The 20,587-nt window shown below is 34.4% G+C and overlaps 1 pseudogene; it reads right to left on the reverse strand.

Moving 5' to 3' along the window:
- Positions 1–15,339: 15,339 nt before the first annotated feature.
- On the reverse strand, positions 15,340–16,441 carry LOC142228882 (uncharacterized; annotated as a pseudogene).
- Between the last annotated feature and the right edge of the window lie 4,146 nt (positions 16,442–20,587).

Here is a 20,587-nt window from a genome sequence, read left to right on the forward strand (position 1 = left end):
ATTTCTTCTGAGTGTGTATTAATTTCTTGCTTAAGGGAACTATTTTCATCCCTCAAATGATTAACTTCTTGAAGTAGATTATGTGCATAAACTTCAAGTTCATTAACTCTTCTCACTAAATTTGCATTATCTGCTTCCAATTCTTTTATACGATTCATCCTGAATTCGGATAATTTATTTATTGGTGTATTTTGAGGATTACTCATTGTTTAATATTTCTTAATGTCTTGCTTCGCACTGTTCTTACTGGGACGTTTCCCACTGTTCTTACTGGGTTACTTTTAATCAGCTGGTTGGTAAAACAACTTTTTGGTGTTCGGTCATAGCAGGAATCGAACCCACGACCTTGTATATGCAAGGCGGGCATGCTAACCATTGCACCACGGTGGCTCCCTTCTTGGGGGGTATCGTGTTCTCATACCTAGTTCTCTTAGGAAGAGAGTAATTGAGCATTTACATTTGATTCATATGAGCATAGTTAAAATTAGGTGTATGGCACGAGAGTGTTGCTGGTGCCAGAACCAGAGCAAAGATTTAGAGGGAGCTGTAATGTCATGCGAATCTTGTTTACTTACTCGTTCAAATCCAACTCAACAGGAATTATTGCCATGGAAGCGCACAGACGGGGTATGGTCAAGAATTCATATAGATTTTTTAGGTCGTTTTTGAAACGGTGGTGCTTAGTTATAATGGATAGTTCCAGTAAATGGCTGGAATGCGTAGTTATGGGAACTGACACAACCAGTAATGCGGTGATTTCTGTGTTGCGATCTATCTTTGCCCGTTTCAGTTTACCGAGAATATTAGTTTCGGATAACGGAACTGCATTTATTTCAAATGAATTTGAAAAGTTTCTCAAATTGAATGGCATTGAACATGTGACGTCACCAGTGGGGAATGGAATGGACTACGATTCTAGATCCATTTCGAAAAATTCCAACTTTGATCCAAGAAGACGTGACAAAAGGTATATCAAAAATGTACAAATTCAAGATATAGAAGATAATTTACAAACTGAATTGAATACTAAGACCGAAACTAAATTTGTGAAATATAATTTAAGAAATAGAAAAAACTAAATATGAATTGTTTATTACTAGCATTTTCAACATCACCTCAAATAAAAATGTAATAATTTTTTTGGAGTTGAAAAATTATGAGGGGGAAGTTGTAGTATAGTTAAGGATATGAGTATGCCACACTTAAGGTATAACAGATTTATTTATTCAAATGTGCAGAATAACAATTATGTATATAAATGTATGTATTATTTACCAGTGTTCTCAAGAATATGGACAATTGATCACTCTCCCATGTTGAACAACTCATTAGAGAACGATGTGCTAAAACCGTTACTAAAGTATGTATGCTTGGGCTCACCATCATAAGATGCAAAAAACAAAATCACTCATCGTTTGTTAAGTGTAGCTGCCAGTTGCAAACAAATAAAATAAAATTACTAAAAAAAAAACACAAACCGCCTGCGTTTACGACAGGGACAAACACAATGAGTTTGAAAAAATCGGTTCAAAAATAGATATAGCCGCCATATATATAGTTATCGCCGATATATATATATATATATATATATATATATATATATATATATATATATATATATAATATATATATATATATATATATATATATATATATATATATATATATATATATAATATATATATATATATATATATTATATATATATATATATATATATATATATATATATATATATATATATATATATATATATATATATATATATATATATATATATATATATATATATATATATATATATCGGCGATAACTATATATATGGCGGCTATATCTATTTTTGAACCGATTTTTTCAAACTCATTGTGTTTGTCCCTGTCGTAAACGCAGGCGGTTTGTGTTTTTTTTTTAGTAATTTTATTTTATTTGTTTGCAACTGGCAGCTACACTTAACAAACGATGAGTGATTTTGTTTTTTGCATCTTATGATGGTGAGCCCAAGCATACATACTTTAGTAACGGTTTTAGCACATCGTTCTCTAATGAGTTGTTCAACATGGGAGAGTGATCAATTGTCCATATTCTTGAGAACACTGGTAAATAATACATACATTTATATACATAATTGTTATTCTGCACATTTGAATAAATAAATCTGTTATACCTTAAGTGTGGCATACTCATATTCTTAACTATACTACAACTTCCCCCTCATAATTTTTCAACTCCAAAAAAATTATTACATTTTTATTTGAGGTGATGTTGAAAATGCTAGTAATAAACAATTCATATTTAGTTTTTTCTATTTCTTAAATTATATTTCACAAATTTAGTTTCGGTCTTAGTATTCAATTCAGTTTGTAAATTATCTTCTATATCTTGAATTTGTACATTTTTGATATACCTTTTGTCACGTCTTCTTGGATCAAAGTTGGAATTTTTCGAAATGGATCTAGAATCGTAGTCCATTCCATTCCCCACTGGTGACGTCACATGTTCAATGCCATTCAATTTGAGAAACTTTTCAAATTCATTTGAAATAAATGCAGTTCCGTTATCCGAAACTAATATTCTCGGTAAACTGAAACGGGCAAAGATAGATCGCAACACAGAAATCACCGCATTACTGGTTGTGTCAGTTCCCATAACTACGCATTCCAGCCATTTACTGGAACTATCCATTATAACTAAGCACCACCGTTTCAAAAACGACCTAAAAAATCTATATGAATTCTTGACCATACCCCGTCTGTGCGCTTCCATGGCAATAATTCCTGTTGAGTTGGATTTGAACGAGTAAGTAAACAAGATTCGCATGACATTACAGCTCCCTCTAAATCTTTGCTCTGGTTCTGGCACCAGCAACACTCTCGTGCCATACACCTAATTTTAACTATGCTCATATGAATCAAATGTAAATGCTCAATTACTCTCTTCCTAAGAGAACTAGGTATGAGAACACGATACCCCCCAAGAAGGGAGCCACCGTGGTGCAATGGTTAGCATGCCCGCCTTGCATATACAAGGTCGTGGGTTCGATTCCTGCTATGACCGAACACCAAAAAGTTGTTTTACCAACCAGCTGATTAAAAGTAACCCAGTAAGAACAGTGGGAAACGTCCCAGTAAGAACAGTGCGAAGCAAGACATTAAGAAATATTAAACAATGAGTAATCCTCAAAATACACCAATAAATAAATTATCCGAATTCAGGATGAATCGTATAAAAGAATTGGAAGCAGATAATGCAAATTTAGTGAGAAGAGTTAATGAACTTGAAGTTTATGCACATAATCTACTTCAAGAAGTTAATCATTTGAGGGATGAAAATAGTTCCCTTAAGCAAGAAATTAATACAATCTCAGAAGAAATAATAGAAACTCAATCTCAGAAAAGTGCAGAGGAAGACATTACAGTTGATCAAACTGTACAGGCTGAATACTTCACCGATGAAGAACAACTCAATCGGGAAACAGATTGGATAATTAACAGACATAAAAAACCAAACCAAAACTAGGTTCCGAATTGTCAACAGATCCGTCAACATCTAAAGAAGCAGAGAAATTGCGCACTCAAAGAAAGAAAAAACTACACAACTTAATCAACCACCACCTATTATAGTATCATTTGATAGAAACTATGACGAATTACATAATCTAGTAAAAAAACAGTAAGTAACAATTTTTCAATAAAGTTACTAAACAACAAATCTTATAAGATTAACTCATCTGAAGCGAATGATTACCGCAATATTACAAAAGTACTAAATGAGTCTAAGATTACTTGGTACACATATGAGGACAAACAACAAAGACCAATAAGGGTTATGGCAAAAGGCTTGTCGCACACATGCGACCCAAAGGACATAATAATGGATATCAAAGCCAAGGAATTCAACATTTTAAATGTTTTTAACAAAACAAAATATAAATCGAAAGAGCCACTTGATATGTTTGTTCTTTCATTCGATCACTCCGAAGACATAAACAAAATTTACACAATTGATGTAATTTTAGACACTAAAATTAAAATTGAAGCCTTGAAACTTCCAAAACTTAGTCCACAATGCGGAAAGTGTCAAAGCTACAATCATACCAAAAATTATTGTTCCAAAGAGCCTAGATGTGTACGTTGCGCAGGAAAACATGAATCTAAAAGCTGTGACAAGCCAGTAGATTCGAATCCAAAATGTGTCAACTGCGGTGAAGAGCACCCAGCAAGCTACCGCGGTTGCATAGTAGCGAAGGAATTCCAGAAGATAAGAGGGGAAAAAAAATAAAAAGCCTTTAACCAATAAAGAAACTCGAGGCAATAAAACTAACATAGTAGCACCTCCTACAGTAAATAAAATACCTACTAATAAAAACATTTTGGTATCAAAAACCCGCACTGCAAATACTTCCCTGTTTTCACATGTTGTAAAACAACAACCTCAAAGTAATGATAATTTGAACCAAAATATTTGAACCCAAATATTAATAAAACTTGAAAATATAGAATCTCAAAACACAATATTTGAGAATCGCCTAATCTCACTAGAGGAAAACTTCAGTTCATTATTTGAATAATGTCTGAAATGCGAATAATGCAATGGAATGCCAATGGCTTAATAAAACACAAAAATGAACTATTATATGTCCTAGAGTCTAGAAACATTGATATCTGCCTCATAAGTGAAACACATTTCACAAATGAATCGTATATCTCGTTTGCAAAATATAAAGTATATCATACCATCCATCCCAGCAATAAAGCCAGAGGTGGCAGTGCCATTATTATAAAAAACCAAATTATTCATTGGGAAGAAGAAAAGATCCAAACAGAACAGTTCCAGGCTACCACAGTTACCGTCTTACAAAATAAGGAATATCTTACAATCACATCTCTATACAGTCCACCTAGACATATCATTAAGCAGAACGATTACATTAAACTCTTCGAACATCACAAACACAAGTTCATTATAGGGGGTGATTTTAACGCGAAGCATGTTAAATGGGGTTCACGCTTAACAACTACAAAAGGAAGAGAAATGCTAAAAGCAATAAATCAATATGGATGTAAGGCAATTTCAAGTGGCTCTCCAACATATTGGCCTACAGACACAAACAAATGTCCAGATCTCATTGATTTCTTTATCATAAACAAAATTTCACCGAGTTTGATAAAGGTGGAGGAGGGATTTGATCTAAATTCAGATCACTCTCCAATATATCTATCATATAACTCTAAACTAACAATTAAAGAAGAAACGCCAAAACTAATTAGTAAGGAAACTGATTGGGAACACTTTAAAATATTGGTTTAAAACGGTGTTAATTGTTTTACACCAATAGAGACCCCAGAAGATCTGGAAGATGAAATACAAAATCTTACCAAAACCATACAAAATGCAGGATGGAAAAGCACTCCAACACCCAAAAAACCAACGTCAAGCCAAACATATCCATTATATATTAGGAAACTTGTAAAACAAAAACGGAAGCAACGGAAAAAATGGCAGACGAGCCGATCACCTAGGGATAGAAACCTGTTAAACAACATAACTCAAAAAGTTAGGAAGGAAATTAAGAAAATAAATAACTTAAAGTTCAGGAAATTTATTTACCAACTAAGTTATGACGGTAAGACAGATTATTCGCTATGGAAGGCCACAAAAACTCTAAATCGACCAATGAAACCCAATCACCCGTTGAGAGTAATACCAAATGCATGGGCAAAAACAGATAAAGAAAAGGCTAGTGTCTTTGCCAAACATCTGGCTACCATTTTTCAAAAAAACCTACAACAAGCCTTGGATATGTTAACTATACTTACCAAGAATCAATACCGAAGGTAACCATACAAGAAATACTCCTGGAAATAAAGAACCTACGTAAAAATAAATCTCCCGGCTTTGATTTGATCAGTGGTGATATCCTAAAACAACTTCCTATAAAAGCAATAGCCAAAATTACAAAAATATTCAACGCTGTTATACGTTTAAAATATGTGCCAACAATTTGGAAAGTCGCCGAAGTTATAATGATTCCTAAACCAGGCAAAGATCTGAACGAAGCCAGTTCATATAGACCGATATCGTTATTACCATTGATAGGTAAATTGTTTGAAAAAGTTATAAGTAATCGCCTAAACTCATTTATAGAGCGAAGAGACATAATACCAATTTGGCTTTCGTAAAGGTCATTCCACAATAGAACAAATACACCGAATAACAAGCGACATTGAAGAAGCTTTTGAAAGACACGAGGTATGTTCGGCTGTGTTCTTAGACATATCTCAGGCATTTGACGGAGTAGAGCATTCTTCGTTAAAACATAAACTTAAATCCATTCTTCCAGAAAGCTACTGCAAATTACTAGAGTCATATCTAGATGATCGATTCTTTCGTGTGAAACAAGGAAATGAGTATTCTGAAATGTATCCAATCTACTCCGGAGTTCCACAGGGTAGTATACTGGGTCCACTTCTGTACTTATTATACACATATGATCTACCATGTTGTGAAGAATGTACAATAGGTACATTTGCCGACGACACTGTCATACTTGCAAAAGGAAATACAAATCAAAGATCATCTGAAAAACTACAAAATGCTCTGGCAGTAATTGACACATGGACAGAAAAATGGGGGTTAAATTTGAATAGCTCCAAATCCGTGCACATAGATTTTACAAACAGAAGAACAAACTACAATCCTATATACATTAGAGGCAAACAGGTACCTAAGGCAACCTCTGCGAAATATCTTTGGATGACACTGGATGCAAAACTTAATTGGAAAGACCATGTGGAAAACAAGAAAAAAGCTTTAGAGATGAAATATAGAGAGTTAAATTGGTTGATTGGGAGAAAATCAGCTTTATCTGTGCAAAACAAACTTATGATCTATAATCAGATCCTAAAACCTATATGGGCATATGGTATCCAATTGTGGGGATGCGCAAGTGACAGTACCATTGAAAGTATTCAAATACTGCAAAACAAAATACTAAGGGGAATAGTAAATGCACCCTGGTTTATACGTAACAGCGACCTTCATAGGGACCTGAAGATGAATACAGTCAAGGAAGAAATTCAGCAAATAGCAGAAAAATATGAAGTGAAGCTTCACAATCATACAAATCCGGAAATTCCAAAATTGCTTGAGGCAGATATCACACGAAGACTTAATCGGTACAAACCTTTTGATTTGAGAAGGCGCTTTACATAGCACAATGTGTTCTAATACACTAGCTGCTTAGTATTCCTTATTTTTTATTAAAAAAACTACTAGTTAGTCTTCATATAACGGACTAGTTGTAGTGTTATATTTAAGCAAATTTGTAATGTTAAAACAAAAAAAAAAAGTTCTTCAGCGGTGGATTATCCCACCTCAGTAATGCTGGTGGCAAATCTGAGGGTTTCAAAGCTTCTCTAAAATCTCCGCATATGCGGATACCACCATCTTTCTTAATTACTGGCACTATTGGCGTTCCCCAATCGCTATACTCCACCGCCAGCAAAATTCTAAAATCTACTAACTTATCTATTTCACCTTCTACCTTCTGTCTAATTGATATTGGCAAAGGTCGGAGCCTAACAAATTTTGGAACCGTGTCCTCTTTAATCTTCAAGACGGCCTTACTTTTCTTCTTCATACTTTGCCAACATTTTATTAGTTATACCAAAGTCTTGTGAAGAATAATTGAAATTGGACATTTGTACATCAAACATTTTTAAAAAGTTCCTTCCGAGTAAAGGAGGGCCACCATTCCTATTTTGGAATATTTTTGATTTCATTCTTGAAATGCATTGTTACATTAATTATCCCAAGTGGGGTTATGCTGGAACCATTCTATGTTTTCAACAACATATCGACCTACTCAATCCTGATATTCCCAAAATGGGATTTATACGTATCCTCCGATATCACATTATTTTCCGAACCGGTATCCAATTACATGACAAAAGGTTTATCATTTACACACACCCTCAAAAAATTGCTTCTCTAACATATGTTCCAAACATATTTTGTAGGAAGCACAAATATTATTGGATACTGCCGAAACATTATTATGTTTGTTTTATGTGAACATATTACATGTTTGGAAGCATTTTGACCCCAAAAATATTATATGCTTGGAAGAATTTTCTCCAAAGAAGATTTTGTGCTCATTCCCTCACATAATTTTCACTTCCACGAAATTTTTTAGTCCTTGGCACCTTTTTCTGTAATACAAATAATGTTGAAGAAATTATTCAATTTAATAATTGTTTTAAATTTTACCTTTCGCCTGGACGGAGAATCGAACCGAGGACCATACAGTTTGTAAGCCAACACACTATCCACTGGGCTACGTAGCTGTTATGGTCATCAATAGACAATTATCGTTATAAGTTATATTTATATAGCATAGTCTGCGGCGCCCACGAGCCGATGCAAACAAAACATTATTTAACAGAAACATACATTTTTTGCCACGTGGAGCAATGGTTAACATATCCGCCTTGCATGCAAAGTGTCGTGGGTCAATCCCTGCTCCGACCGAACACCATTTTTTTAACACATTTCTACACATTTAACAGGTTGGCTGATATGTCCCCGGTCTAACAAAGAAAAACACATTTTTTGTCAAAATTCGTTTTTACTATTCAACGTAGTTCCCTTCAAGAGCGATACAACTATTATAACGACCTTCCAATTTTTTGATACCATTTTGGTAGTACTCCTTTTGTTTTGCCTCAAAATAGGCCTCAGTTCCGTCGATCACCTCTTCATTGCAGCCAAATTTTTCCCCTGCGAGCATCCTTTTTAGGTCTGAAAACAAGAAAAAGTCGCTGGGGGCCAGATTTGGAGAATACGGTGGGTGGGGAAGCAATTCGAAGCCCAATTCATGATTTTTTGCCATCGTTCTCAATGACAAACGCTCCAATAACGCCATATAATAGTCACTGTTGAAGGTTTTTCCCTTCTCAAGATAATCGATAAAAATTATTCCATGCGCATCCCAAAAAACAGAGGCCATTACTTTGCCAGCGGACTTTTGAGTCTTTCCACGCTTCGGAGACGGTTCACGGATCGCTGTCCACTCAGCCGACCGTCGATTGGACTCAGGAGTGTAGTGATGGAGACATGTTTCATACATTGTCACATATCGACGGAAAAACTCGGGTGTATTACAAGTTCACAGCTGCAAACACCGCTTAGAATCATCAATACGTTGTTGTTTTTGGTCAAATGTGAGCTCGCGCGGCACCCATTTTGCAGAGTTTCCGCATATCCAAATATTGATGAATGATATGACCAACACGTTCCTTTGATATCTTTAAGGCCTCTGCTATCTCGATCAACTTCATTTTACGGTCATTTAAAATCATTTTGTGGATTTTTTTGATGTTTTCGTCGGTAACCACCTCTTTCGGGCGTCCACTGCGTTCACCGTCCTCCGTGCTCATTTCACCACGCTTGAACTGTGCATACCAATCAATTATTGTTGATTTCCCTGGGACAGAGTCCGGAAACTCATTATCAAGCCAAGTTTTTGCTTTTCCTTTCAGAAAACAGTAATTTATCAAAACACGAAATTCCTTTTTTCCATTTTTTTCACAATAACAAAAGTTGTTTCACAAAAGACGCTCTATCTCACAAACTAATTGGCCGGGGACTTATCAGCCAACCTGTTATATTTATAGAATATTACATTTTTATAATGAAAATTCGAAATGTGGGTTTTCAGTCAGAAAAGAGCAGTGCTTGATAGAATCGAAATGGATTGAGCTTTTAGACAAAATAATATTGTTTTTATTGCAAAAATAAAAATTTTGTAAAAAAAAACTGTTTTGGAAGGAATTCAAAAACTCTAACAAAAGAAGAGAGTGGAGTCGAGTATAAACATACGTAAATAATTTTATAATATACACATAAATTTACTTACACGCACAGAAAAAAAACATGTTTGGACATGGTTGCCGCATCCATTTAATGCTTATCTAGAGTATGTAATTGTGGCGAAATCCATGTATTTTGTCTTTGTAAAAATAATTTTCGAGCGGAGAAAAATATACGTAGGCAATAAGCATTTAAATGGTTTTCCAATGCCGCAAACATGTTCTATTATTTAAATGATAGAATTTGAGACCATTACATGGTCTGAGTTTCCGCATATCCAAATATTGATGAATGATATGACCAAAACGTTCCTTTGATATCTTTAAGGCCTCTGCTATCTCGATCAACTTCATTTTACGGTCATTCAAAATAATTTTGTGGATTTTTTTGATGTTTTCGTCGGTAACCACCTCTTTCGGGCGTCCACTGCGTTCACCGTCCTCCGTGCTCATTTCACCACGCTTGAATTTTGCATACCAATCAATTATTGTTGATTTCCCTGGGGCAGAGTCCGGAAACTCATTATCAAGCCAAGTTTTTGCTTTTCCCTTCAGAAAACAGTATTTTATCAAAACACGAAATTCCTTTTTTTCCATTTTTTTCACAATAACAAAAGTTGCTTCACAAAAGACGCTCTATCTCACAATTAATTTTTTAATACTTATCTAGAGTATGTAATTGTGGCGAAATCCATGTTTTGTCTTTGTAAAAATAATTTTCGAGCGGAGAAAAATATATGTTGGCAATAAGAATTTAAATGGTTTTCAAATGACGCAAACATGTTCTATTATTTAAATGATAGAATTTGAGACCATTACATGGTCTGGAAAATCATGTACTTGACCATTCAATTGTTTTACTTTTTTGCAGGGAAAAAAGTATTTTTATAGGTTACGTATAGACATGTCTAGAACCATTACATGACCATAAAGTCATGTACATTGTTTTCGTGACCATTTACTTTTTTAATTTTTTTGCAGCGAAAAGAATTTTATAAAAATATTGAGCAGGTACACACGATTTTCATTTTGCGCGTAAGTCGTGTGTTGATTGTTTCTTGGAATGGATGGAGAATACGGAATTACTGTGTTTTGTGTTAATTTATTTATTCAGAAGTGGCACGTGGTTTTATATGAACACAAAAAGGGAAGTGTAATTGAAAAAATGTACCTGTTTTTGTTCTGCATTTTGATATATGGTATAATTTATTTTTATTTGCAGTTACATGATGTCTACGTTGGTACATTTGATGGGTACGAAGGAAATATGGAATGATTATGTGATGTTTGTTTGCACGACATTATAAACTCAAATAAACAATGAATTAGTTTATAAATAAAAACAAATAAATGAAGTTAATTTTGTATTTTCTTTTCTCAAGTGGCGTCCTTTTTTCGACGACGAAAAAAGGTTTTTCATAAAGATCAAAACATTTTAGGCTGTGACCATGTTCTTTGGCTGGAAGAAAAACATTTTTGAGCGTGACCATTGTATTTTGATTCAAACAAAATTCTTTTTATCAATATAATAACATTTTAGATTAGGACAATTTTATTTTTTAGAACCATGTTGACTGAGTCAACATCCTATATAGATTCTCTCGCTGTGTTATGTTGATATCTTTCGTCAACCCTCCCGGTTTTCATCTCTATTTCTTTCCGTATACGCTCTCTCTCTCTCTCTCTCTGTCGCTCTCTGAATAAAATATCACAACATATATATGTTTACTCGAAATTTGTACATTTATATATGTTTACATTCACACATATTATTTTTCATTCATGCCCCAAACATAATATATTCTAACACATTAACATATGTGTCCCAAACATTTAGTGCTAGTTTAGGAACATTACATGTTTGCACTTAAATATATTGTGTTTAAAAAAGTGTGCCCGTAACACATTTTGTTTATATCCGAACGGAAAAACATATTTCTAACTGTACATACGTTAATAGAAATCGGACCATCATATTTACTACTAATCGAGAACAATGATAAATCATCATCAGCTAAATAATTTATGTTTTTTGTTTTGCTTGAGTGTTTTTCTGATAATTTTGAGTGTTTTTCTGATTAAGCTTACATTTTTTGCCGCCTCGTTTTTTCCCTTATGGATGTAATTTATTTGAAGTTCTTGCTTAATATCCACTGTTTCGTACTGTCGCTTAACATACTCCGCACTGTTTGCAATTTGTACCACTTTTTCCAACGTCACTGAGACTTCCTCCAGAAAAATTTTATCTCAGGCCGGACCATTTTCCAACCCAATTACAAAGTTATCTCGTACAGCTGTTTCCAAATTCGAGCCAAATATACAATTTGCAGCTAAAGCCCGCACACGAACAGCCCATTCATTTACTGTTTCATTTGGTGTTTTAGTTGCACTGTAAATTGTAAAGTTCTACAAAACCTGTCGTTGTAGGCTTAAAATGGATTGTCAGCGCCTTCATACACTTAACAAATGTAGATGTTGCATCCTCAACCTTTGCTGGACTCATGAAATTCTGCAGCAGTATGTATGACATCTCACTCAGCGATATTAAAGGGTGATACGGTCAAAATTTGGTCAAGGGAAAACGCGTGTAAATCGGTGAAATCGTTTATTTAAAAAATCAAATTAAATTTCTTTTTCAAGTTCAATTAGTATAAAATTCAGGAAAAATATTCAGTTAGGCTTTCGCTTTTCCAAATCCGAATTGCCGGGCCTCACGCTTGACACCTGCCATCAGATTTTGTACAGCCACCTTTTCCACCTTCTTCGCCGCAGAAAGCCAGTTTGCCTTGAACTGCTGTTCGTCCTTAGCAGTTTTTTTGGTCTTCGATCCAGACTTCCTGGCTGTCGACAAACGTTCCCCAAACACTTTAGTTACATTTGTAACGGTTGATTTGGCAACTTTTAGCGATTTTGCCAGCTTTGCGTACGAGTAGCTCGGATTTTCGCGATGCGCGAGCAAAATTTTGATACGCTGCTCTTCTTGCTTGGACGGCATTTTGACAACTGAAAAGTGAATTCCAAAATCAAAATAGGAGCAACATTCTACACACACACCTTTTTTTAAATGCAAAATTGAAAGAAATACGTCAAGTTTATATTGACCAAATTTTGACCGTATCACCCTTTAAAAAATAGCTTTCATTTTTTTTTCGTCTTCAATTCCATTTGCTAACAGAATCTGATTCAACTGGTTTTGGAACACCGACCAATCATTTACTGTGTGGTCAAAAAACGGAGATCTACCAATAATTGATGCACTCATCTTTGAAGACGAAAATACCAAACTTTAATTTTTTTCCTCGTCGCCACTGTAATAAACGTAGGCGGTTTGTTGTTTTTTATTAATTTAATTTTATTTGTTATGACAGCTACACTTAACAAACGATGAGTGATTTTGTTTTTTGCATCTTATGATGGTGAGCCCAAGCATATATACTTTAGTAACGGTTTTAGTACATCGTTCTCTAATGAGTTGTTCAACATGAGAGAGTGATTAATTGTACATATGCTTGAGAGCACTGGTAAATAATACATACATTTATATACATAATTGTTATTCTGCACATTTGAATAACTAAGCTCTCTTAAATAAGTCTGTTATACGTTAAGTGTGGCATACTCAAATTCTTAACTATACTACAGTCCCGAAAAACGACCCTATGCCACATTTTAGGACGATCCGGCTTAAACTGCGACCTATGCATTGCACATAAAAATACATGAACAGACAGACAGACGGACATAGCTAAATCGACTCAGAATTCAATTCTAAGAAGATCGGCATACTCTTTTCCTTCTTGGCGTTACATAAAAATGGACAAACTTATTATACCCTCTACCACAGTAGTGGTGAAGGGTATAAAAATTTGGATAAACATATACATATATATGTTGTGATATTTTTTATGAAAATTGTTCTCGTGATTGGTGATATTGATCCGACTTATCCAAAAAAGTGTTAGTATGAATATCTCTTCCAATTACGGCTTTATTTAGAATTTCATACATCTGTAGAATTTTGTTATAGTCTTGAGAATATATAAACATACTAGCTATTTTCGTCTTATGTAACATTTCGTTTGGTGATTAAATGATGAAGAGAATTTTTTAAGTTTATTTTATATTTGAAAAAGAAAAATTTTATTTCATTTCACAGCAGTAATGAATTTATTTCGATTACAAAAATAAAGTGTTGAACTTGTCTAAATGAGTGTGAATCCAAAGTAATTACTGAATCGCAAATTATTCGTTTTATTCTTTGCTATACCATATTTTTTGTTTTTTGGTCTGACGTTAACACAAATAAAGCAGATGGTCTCCCAACTCTTAAAGACGACGTATAACTGACCATGTGAAAACAATGATTTTCTAAATTTATCCCGCAAACACTAAGCGAATGGACTTACGATTTGTTAATGGTCATTGCGAACGCAAGGCGAACTGGAAATTGCAATCGTTTGAAGTCAAACGGAAGATCGGTCGGAATCATTGGTATTCGAGGAATATATACATTTTCACCTGCGTACTTTCCGTTAATAATGGTTGCCTCAATCAAAATCGGCATAAGTCTTGTTACCGAAAGTCGAGTTCCGTTGCAAAATCGCCGTGGATTCAAATTACGCAATATCATAATAACCGTACCAACTTTGAGTTGCAAGTTATGGGGTGGAAATCCTGATAAATTCAGAGAGTTCAAAAACTCCTTTGGATAATCTACAACATCATCTGGATTTGGTACGGAATCAACGGATTTGTATGTTACCAAATCGCCAAAATTTTTGATTGAATGGTGAAATGCAGTGCGTGTACATCATTATTTTTTGCGGCAAAAATTGCTCGTTGACTTAACCAAGCATAATTCTGATAATTCTCACTAATATTTGGGAAAACATTTTCAATAAGAGCTAATTGAGAGTCTACAAATTGGCAAAATTCGTTGGTAAGAGTAATTAAACCAGTTGTCGCATCAACTGGGACTTTTCCATTTCCAACGGCTAACAATTGTTTGGAAAATTGTGCGGCACTTTGATCATTCTGAAGTTGAACTCTCATATTAGTGGTTAGCGATAATGTTTTTACGTCATTTCATAAAGGTGATGCCTTCAGCCAAGCATTCCATTCATCTGCAGGCTTTCCACGGGGAATTACTGGCAACGTCTGCCTGAAATCGCCTGCCAACAATATCATCAAACTGCCAAAGATGTTGTTACTTCGCCGAAGATACTTCAATGTGAAGTTAAGTGCTTTAAGTGATTTCTTATGTGTCATTGTGCACTCATCCCAAACAATGAGCTTGCATTGCATCAACAATTTTCCCATTGCACTGGATCGGGAAATATTGCATGTTGGAGTACAAGTTGTGTTTAAATTGAGTTGCAACTTAAGCGCAGAATGAGCAGTACGACCGCCATCTAGAAGAGTCGCCGCAATGTCACATCTATGTCACATCTTGATCGAATTGTGGCCAAAATCAATGAAATGTTTTCCCTGTTCCTCCAGGTGCGTCCAGGAAGAATAGACCACCAGAATTATTGTCTACCGCTTGCATTATTGTTTCGTATACTTGTTTTTGCTGCTCATTCAGCAACGGCACATTATTTCGAAAAAATTCCTGCAATGTATCAACATTGTATTGCAGCTCTCGATTTAATTCTTGGTTGAATGCATCGTGCATCGATCGATTTGGAGCAATCATTCCTACTTCAATCTGTAGCTTGTTTGCAATAGTCAAGCATTGATCCTCAATCAAAATCAATGTTTGTATTTGTTCCATAACTGAATTGGTTGTGAAGGAAAACATGTGGTGATGATAATTGCGAAAAGCGTTCGTATTTTGTACGCATTTAATGAAATAACTGAATCCGCAAGTGTTAAATCCCAATGAGAATCGTTCTCTAGCAAACCCATTAGTTGACATGCTTCTCGATATGTTTGTCATTGGTGCCCATTCACAGTCTTCAAATGCGCGAAGGATTTTGGTCCACGAACATTTACCAACAGCAGTCGCAAATAAAAACATTCATTATTTCTAGGATGAACAGTATACATGCGACCTAGTGCATCAGTGGTATCACAATGGACTGAATAGTCTAAGTGAGCCTGAATCTTAATCGGGCTGCCACTTTAACCTAACCTAACCTAGTGCATCAGTGATAAACACCAGTGGCCAATCTGGAACTGTTTGCGTCGTTGGAATTTCTTTGTTGATTGATTCCAAGTGTAATAGTTGGACATTTCAACGTTCATAAGCGTCGCTACTAATGGATCTGCTTCACACATTGCAAAGAAGCTAGTCAATGTTGTCGATGGTGGTCTCTCAGCTCGTTGTGCCGCATTAGCCTCAGTGAAGTAAACTCTTTGGCCATTTTCCAAATGCACTGCTAAGTGTACAAGTGTGGGATATCTTTCATGAATTTGAAATGAAAATGTATGACAAATGTTTGCGTATCCCATGGCATTCGTTCCAATGCTGTTTTAAACATATTAACGACAGCATTATTAGCGTGAAAAAATGCTTGACATTGTTCAATAATTCGTCTCTTTAACTGTTGTGCTCCCTGTATATTGCACATTTAGCTGATCCACAATCGACGAAATTAAATAAATTTGCAGAAATTGATGTGCTTCATCTAATGTTGACACCATTGAACCGTGTAAATGATATATTTGTCCTTGTATCTGTATTTGAAACAGTCATTTATTGAAGAAATACGGTGTAACTTCTGATCGTGTGGTGTATACGTAGTTGTTATGTGTTGAAATTCATTGTGTTGGTGTGAGAGATTGGTTATGTGTGTTGTATATTTTACCTTGCAAGTTCGGCATGAAGCCGCCTTCTTTTTTGAACTTTAACGCATTGCAATATCGGTATATAGTCGTCATTGGTCCAATATCTAAATTTTCACTGTAGTTCGCAGTGGGATCATATTGGAATGCCAAGAGATTGTATGATGCCAATGATCTTCGTGTGCTCACGTGTTGTTTCAATCGGGCATTTTCTCTTATTATATTTTGTCTTTCTTCCCTTAAATTCTGTGAATACACTTGTTGTTGGCTTGTATGTCTTGTGCGGCGGCCGATGTTCGCACGTGCCCTAAAGGCATTTTGGTCTATGGACAGAGTGGTGAAGTTAACTTCAAATGCACGATCCACATAATTTACACAGTTCAACTTACTACCTTAAAGACAAATGTCTGCTGTTTAAATTCACTAAAAATTTGCACAATACACGTCAATGATTTGATGATTTCCAATTGAAATGTTAGGAAACGATTAAGTTATTTTTTTAATATTTTTTTTTCACAATTTCACAGTGTACACAATGCCGGTTTGTCTCATGAAAATTTGTCACATCACTTTTGCGACTTCTTAAATCTTTCGCAATATAAAAATATATTTTATTGAATGACAATTCATTTGAAAAAATTGAATGACAATTCATGTGAAAAAAATAAAATTAAAAATATTAAAAATAAAAAGCAACTGCGATGAATTCAAGTTATATTTTTTTACTGTGCGCTGTATGTAAAAACAGATTTTCCCGCTTTTCCGTTGAGAATTTTCTATATCTATAAACCTCACAGAGCCCGAGACCTTTCTAACGAATGCAAAACCGTGGAAATCGGTTCGTGCGTTCTGGAGTTGCATCAATGATGGCGCTGTATGTAAAAACAGATTTTCTCGCTTTTCCGTTGAAACTTTTCTTGAATTTCCTGAGCTATAAACCTCAGGGAGCCCGAGACCTTTCCAAAGAATGTAAAACCGGAAATCGGTTCGTGCGTTCTGGAGTTATTGCGTCAGGAAGGTAAACCCCACTTATTTTTATATAGTAGAATATATATTAGAAGAAGAGATTAACAAGTTATTAAAACTTTATTTCAATACATATACCTACATTTTCTAAATCATCCACTATAGCAATTTATTGCGAAATTTGACTTTTTCATCATCAGAAAAATTTAGACATCCTTGTGTCCTTTTTGGGTGCATTTCTTAAAAGTTCAACCATATCAAGTATTGTCAGTCCATCTAATGGAGTTGTTCATTCTACATTGTTGAACCAATTAAATATTTTTTTTTCAAAAGTATCAAATTTCAATAGCGAAAATATTTCTTACTTTCATGCCGAGGAGTTTTCATAACTCACGAGAACTTTGGTGACTCACAAAAATTGGAATATTCCCTTGTTTATACTTGTCTCAATAATATATTGTAGAATCTTAATACCACTGCGATTCGATGTAAAAAAGTTTGGAAGTGTCAGACAATTTTCTATGACATGACTGTAGAAAAACACAAACATTTACGCTCATTGTATAGTCGATATTTGCAAATCGACTTTCTCATACAAAAGCGAGAACATGATTTTTTATACCCACCACCATAGAATGGTGACGGGGGTATAATAAGTTTGTCATCCCGTTTGTAACACATCGAAATATCGATTCCCGGTTATATAAAGTATATATATTCTTTCATCAGGGAGAAATTCTAAGACGATATAGCCATGTCCGTCTGTCTGTTTGGCTGTCTGTCTGTTGTAATCACGCTACTGTCTTCAATAATGAAGTAATCGTACTGAAATTTTGCACAAACTCGTCTTTTGTCTGCAGGCAGGTCAAGTTCGAAGATGGACTATATCGGTCCAGGTTTTGATATAGTCCCCACACTCAAAAAAAAGTGAACTCTCTATTTCACTAAAGCCAATTTAACTTTATTTTAGTTCATAGAAATATTATGTTTGGAGAAAGTTTTCTTTACTCTAATACTTTTTTGTGTACGATAGTTAAATTAACTAAACCCGAGGAAAAAATATACTCAAATGAAGCATAAAGATTAACTAAATTCGTGTCTTCCACAAAATAGTTCACAATTTCTTTAAATTTGTAAATTTTACCAAAAATGCGTCCATCGTGAACTTCGTATGTCACTAAAGATATTCTTGCAATTTTGAACTCCAAGTTTTTTCTTCAAACTACAAAATTTTCTTTAACAAGTGAAAAAACTTAGTTATGTCTAATAAATTTTCTTGTATTTGTCGAAAAATTTTTACTTATTTTTATGACATCGCTGTGATGCCAACGTTTGTTATACTGTTTAGTTAAAATTTTCTACAAATATTCAAAATTTTCTAAAATTAACCGAAAGTTTTCTTCCTGGTGGGTTCACTGTTTTTTCAGTGCATATAAACCGACCTCCTGATTTGACGTCTTGGGCTTATAGAAACAGTAGTTTTTATCCAATTTGCCTGAAATTGGAAATCTAGAGGTATTTTAGGACCATAAAGAGATGTGCCAAAAATGGTGAGTATCGGTCCATGTTTTGGTATAGCTCCCATATAAACCGACCTCCCGTTTTGGGGTCTTGAGCTTATGGAAACCGTAGTTTTTATCCAATTCGCCTGAAATTGGAAATCTAGAGGTATTTTCGGACCATAAAGAGGTATGCCCAAAATGGTGAGTATCGGTCCATGTTTTGGTATAGCCCCCATATAGACCGATTTCCAGGGCTTATAGAAACCGTAGTTTTTATCCAATATGCCTGAAATTGGAAATCTAGAGGTATTTTAGGACCATAACGAGGTGTGCCAAAAATGGTGACTATCGGTCCATGATTTGGTATAGACTCACAAAAACGTCCATTTGGTTAGGCCTCCATATAGACCGATTTCACTTCTTGAGGGTATCCCAATAAAAACAAAAGTTTGAAAAATGCAAAAATTCAATACTTTTTCAAACATTTTTTCAAAGGATTGGGGTATAATTTCTCAATAATTTCTCAAACAGTTTTCAATGTGAAATTAACATTGTTGCCAATATTTTCTAACCACAATTTGCATGAAAGTCAATCCCAGTTCTAACTGAAAGTCAACACTAAATTTCTAAGGATTTTGTAAATTTTATTAATTTTTTTCGTTAAAAATATAAAAATATTAAAATAGTATTAATAATATATAAAAATAATAATATAATACCAATCAAAACATAAGTATCTTATTAAACGTATTAATAACTACAACTATCAATACAACTTTACATTTTACATGTATAATTCGATTTCCTCCATAATGTTGGTGTCACATAACTATTAATTAATTATTAATTAATATGCTGGCAATTTGAAATAATTACTATCGAGGAACTTGCTGGCCTGCGTGTTAGAATAGATTCCATCAAGAGGAATTCACAAAATATCACACTGATGACGGAATGTAAATTGATGTAATGCACATTTTCATCCAGAAGTTCTTGATATAGGAATTGTTACACGCTCATCCTGTGTTTATTGGGATAGAAGCAATTTTCATGATCAGTGTGAAATTTATCTTCGGGAAGTGTACTAGTTGAACTGCTCTGCTTGGGAGAATATCTGTCATCAAATCCCCCTGAAATTCTATATTTTATCAACCCGCTATGACGAAGAGTTTTCCATGGAAACTATTATAGTTCATTCATGGTGGTGGGTATTTAAGATTGGGCCCGACCGAACTTACTGCTGTATATACTTGTTTTGTGTTAAGAATCTGCTTTTCTTGATATATATTTGAAAAAAAGACAGTGTGTGCATTTATTGGAATGTTCAAACTTCTCTTTTAAGGTCCTGCAGAAAAGGCGAATATCAATGTGATAGTGAATATAAAATATCACAAAAATAAAATTTCATACAAAATTGTCAATGTGAAGTATTAAAACAATATTTATGTACTCGTAGATACTTAA

This window comes from Haematobia irritans, chromosome 3 (assembly GCF_050003625.1).
Source record: "Haematobia irritans isolate KBUSLIRL chromosome 3, ASM5000362v1, whole genome shotgun sequence".
In the NCBI taxonomy this organism is placed as follows: domain Eukaryota; kingdom Metazoa; phylum Arthropoda; class Insecta; order Diptera; family Muscidae; genus Haematobia; species Haematobia irritans.